Source organism: Nansenia antarctica (genome assembly GCF_963989245.1).
Source record: "Nansenia antarctica genome assembly, chromosome: 1".
Taxonomy (NCBI): Eukaryota; Metazoa; Chordata; class Actinopteri; order Argentiniformes; family Microstomatidae; genus Nansenia; species Nansenia antarctica.
Genome location: NC_137674.1, coordinates 113,233,462 through 113,238,641, shown reverse-complemented (window position 1 = coordinate 113,238,641; position 5,180 = coordinate 113,233,462).

Here is a 5,180-nt window from a genome sequence, read left to right as displayed (position 1 = left end):
CCTATGATATACAACCTCCTCCTATACAACTGTGTCTGAAGTCATGTGACTGCTATGCAAGCAAATAAGACCTGGGGCCAGTTGCGTAAACATAGTTAAGACCAGTTAAGACTGGTCTATGGGCCATAACATTCCATGTTATGGACAACTAATATTTCAGTGCGTTATGTTACGGTACATGTGGGAATACGGTACATGTGGGAAAACTAGGGTTAGGGTTAGGTGCTAGGGTGCTACGGTTAGGGTTAGGGTTAGGGGTAGGGTTAAGGTTAGGATTAGGGTTAGACATGCCAGCATGTACCACGTCACCCTAGCACCTAACCCTAGTTTTCCCACATGTACCGTATCACACATACGTCTGGGTCTCTGATGGGCCTGCTACACAAACTGTGAAATAAAACACCTCTCAGTTGTTTGTGGCCTGCGTATTTCAGAAAGCGTGAAATGTGATTCAACAAGTCATTCAGACGTGTCACACTGGGGGTCTCTACAATTATACCGCCCCCCCCATCTGAGTATCCCTGGCCACAAAACTGCAGACAGAATTGATGATTCTGGTGAATTGATGATTCACTTGCTTAGTCAAATGTATTGATTGTAAGTTGCTTAGTAATAAGGCGGAGCTGCTAAATGCCAAAAATGTAAATGTCATGTAAACAGGGTAAATGTAAGTATTTTTAAAAATATGGAATGGAATGGAATGGACTTTATTTGTCATTGCTACAGTACAGTATTGTTTGTTAAATAGTTTTTCAAGTACTGGAGATGGACTTGATGCTTTTTCTTTTTTTTGCAACTCAAAACATTTGAATATCATGCAAAAGTCCATTCATTTCAGTAATTCAACTTAAAGGGTTAAACTTAAATATTATATAGACTCATTGCATTGTACATATGCATGATTATACTTTTCAGAGGGCTGACATTTCTGTATTTAAAATCCTTTTCTTATTGATTTCATGTAATATTAAAAATGTCTGTGATATTTAATTTGGGGTTTTCATAAGCTGTAAGCCATAATCATCAAATGTATAACAAATAAAGGCTTTAAATATCTCGCTTTGCATGTAATGAGTCTATATAATATCTAAGTTTAACCCTTTAAGTTGAATTACTGAAATAAATGAACTTTTGCACGATATTCTTTTTTTTTTAGTTGCACCTGTATATGATTGTCATGTATATGATTGTCATGTATATGATTGTTATGTGCGAGTTTCTTGTGATATTCTGTTTTTGAAAATGAAAAAAGTGCTAACATAATATTAATGGGTGCAGATGTATGAATAACCGTATTTGTGTGATGGAGTATCATTCACAACTGAAATTCCACCCAATTATGTTGTGGATGATGAATAATTACAAAAGAAGGATGAAATTAGGCTTAAATCACAAAGTGTTCATGTATTCGATGTGATGAAATTTGATCTAATTTGATCTATAACCATTAATTCTTGAGGAATATAAAGTTTCAAAGACATATGAGCTCACACCTGTCTTACAATTGCTCCCAGTGAGCGGGCCGGCGCCTTGCATGGTAGCTTGCCGCCATTGGTGTGTGAATGTGTGTGTGAATGGGTGAATGAGAGACCGCTGTAAAGCGCTTTGGATAAAGGCATAGCTATATAAGTGCAGTCCATTTACCATTTACAATGAATTGCTTGAAAACTAAGCCTGCATTGTTTTCTATAGGTAGAAAATGTTCACACATTATATATAGCTTGTATATTTAGAGTTCAATATGTCTTAGTTAACTTCTAACTGCATTTTGTGACAAAATGTAAACTGGTACTATATTTTTTTTTTACAGCCTTTCATTTTGAGTATAACTTGTTTTTTTTGCTTGGAAAGCCAATACCTTGGAAACATTGTACTTTTGCTTTTGCTTCAGGATAACCTTGCATAATACCTCTAACTATTGTACCTGCCATACAGTAGCTATCCCTATTCACTATTATGTTTTATATCACTATCTGCACTTCTGGTTAAATGCTAAACTGCATTTCATTGTCTGGTATACTTATACTCTGCAAAGACAATAACAGTTGAATCTACCCTAATCTAATCTAATATTGCCTTTCCAAAGTTGAATCTAATCTAATCTAATCCAATGGTACCAAAGGTAGCGACAGACGATAATTACCTCCATTACATAATAATGTATGTTGTTGCATCATAACTGCGCTTGAGATTCTCTTTTGGCAGGACCTGTGCCCATGCTGGATGCAGAACGATGCAGATATAACACTACATTTATGGACAGTGTGTACGCCGATAATATGCAAGGAACTTTTCCTGGATACATGGTGCCCTTGCTTGCTTGCTTTGCGCCGGTGGTCCTTGGGCCTCCCCTTGGGGGCCCCCGGCTGCCCCGTGTGCTTGGTCTGTTCTGCCGCCGGGGCACCTGCTTGGCCGTCCTTGTGCGGGGCCTTTGTGGTCTGTGCTTGCTTGGCTGGGCCGGGTGTGCTGGTGGTGGGGCGGGCTGGGTGTGTGGGGCGGCGGGGGGGGGGTGTGGGGGCCCACCGCTGGGTGCTGGTAGGCAAACTGGCTAGTAGTCGCTCTATGAGTAGAGGGCTGCAAGGGAATTTTCCTGGCTACATAGTGTACAGGTTTACAGGTTTTTACTTTTGCCTGCTTGCGGTTCTGTCAGTATGTGAAGCGCATTGAGTTGCATCTTGTAAGAAATGCACTATACAAATAAAATTTGATTTGATTTGATTTGAATAATTACCTTTCCACCATCATTAAAAACGTCATAAGGTGTAAAGTGGAGAGGTAGGAGTGTAGCCTAATGCAGCAGGCCTATAACCTTTGTAACACCTTTATAACACACCTATAACCTAACACACCTAACCCTAACCCTATTCATCACTTTGAGTCCCTCAGTTTAACACAAGAACAGCCATGAGGGTCATTTGAGTGTGAGTAAAGAAACATGTTATATCTTTGCACTCGATCAAATTTCAGGACCCTCCTTTCATGACTTTTCCTAGATATGTGCATTCTACCACCCAGTATCCTGACATTTTCAACATCACATCAGGATAAGCTAGTATAAAGCTATTTTGCAGTTTTTCTGTGTAGGAGGCAGGCTAATTTACAAACGGCTTTGTTACTGTACCAGATTAAACCCTTTGAAATCAGTGTCCAGTTAGTAGACTACTCATTCCATGCTTAATACTACAGATAGGTGTGTTTTCCTTTACCACTCAAAGAATGTGTGTATATATATAAGGCATTAACATATCAAATCATAAATTATAAATCACTCAGGCTTTAAGTGGTGGGCTGGGCTATTGATGTCATCTGACGTCTTCCTTAGTAACCTGAGCATTCAGTTCTTCTCTCGTTTATACAGCAGCCTAACGACCTGGTTTAACACTGGAACTAACAAAGCATTCAGCACAGACTGCAAACATAACAACCAGCACAGCGCTGTAGCTGCAGCACATATACACGTACACAAAAACACAGAAAATGCAAATTTCTACAACAGCATGTTTGGATACTGGATTCTGATTGGCTAGCAACAGTGGTAAATATCCCAACAACCTTCAGTTCAGACCACATTTCCAGTATCAATGCGCCTCCCAATCAATCTGATTAAGAACACCTGTGCTGACCTACAATGCAATGGTTGATCTTGTTTATGGGACTGTATTTTGTGGCGGAAGGATATATGTATTCTGAAACGATTAATGATGAATGTAAATACATGAATTTAATGTTACTACTGTGTATTTATGTTTTATATTATGTGGTGGCTGTTGTAGAAAAGCAATGTACCATTGGAGGGCAGGGGTTGTTGACTCATTTACCACGGTACAGGGTTTTCCTACTCGGCTTTGCCTCGTGCCACAGCCCTGTACCAGTGGTAAATGAGTCCACAACCCCCTTCCTCTCATGGTAAACTGCTTCCATATAATGCAACAAGGAGATGAGTGGTGATCTGTTCTGAGTGATGTAATGGACCCAGATGCAGAACACAGGAGGAGGAATGCAGAAGTAGAATTCAAAAATAAAGGAACTCTTTATTGAGTAATCGGCAATATCTCAACCGAACTATAAACGGCAAAAACAAAAGTAGGAGAAGGCCTAGTCTCCAAAATACCAATAAGTGCACAAAGCAGTTTAACGACCTCAGCCACAGTCAGTCAGTCAGTACTTAACGTCCTATACAGGCGAGGAACGCTAAGACAACGATGACGCATCCAACTCACCAACCTGAAGTGAACAACCGACACAGAGGGAAACACAGGGGAACATAAACAGACCCAGACTAATCACTCACAGCTGTTATCAATCACCGACATCAGGACAGACAGAGAATAAATACACATCAAATGGGGCGCCAAAGGGTCGCTCAACAAGTTTTGCAATTTCTGGGTCCAAATAAAAAAAATCCCCACACCAGAGTACCAGTGTACTAAAGCACCAGAGTACCAGTGTACTAAAGCACCAGAGTACCAGTGTACTAAAGCACCAGAGTACCAGTGTACTAAAGCACCAGAGTACCAGTGTACTAAAGCACCAGAGTACCAGTGTACTACAGCACCAGAGTACCAGTGTACTAAAGCACCAGAGTACCAGTGTACTAAAGCACCAGAGTACCAGTGTACTAAAGCACCAGAGTACCAGTGTACTAAAGCACCAGAGTACCAGTGTACTAAAGCACCAGAGTACCAGTGTACTACAGCACCAGAGTACCAGTGTACTAAAGCGGTAGAATGACAGTTCAATCGTTTTTTAGACTCAGATCTATTCATACAACAAGGGACACAGCACTTTCCTGTTTTCCCCATATTGTCAGGGTCTTTGAGCCTCGGAAAAGCGCTATACAAATATAATGAATAATTATTATTATTCGAAGAAGCATTTCGAAGAGAGCGCCTCAGCCAACGTTGGACCCGGAAACACGTCACGACTTAACAACCGAGTACAGCGATCCTCAATCCTTACAGCGATCTACTGTTTTAAACAAGAGTTCATCTCCCGGTGCTAAGCCTATCAATGTCGGCATCGACTTGCCAAACAGCTACTTTAATCCTAATTAATCCTCAGAAGTTTCTCTCATCCCCTCAGCTGTCTGCGAGGGTCGGCCTCTGTCGCAGCTGGATGGAGTTTCTTTCACCTCGATAGTCTGTGTGGCACCAAGCTTCTTCTTCTTCTTCTTCTTCTTC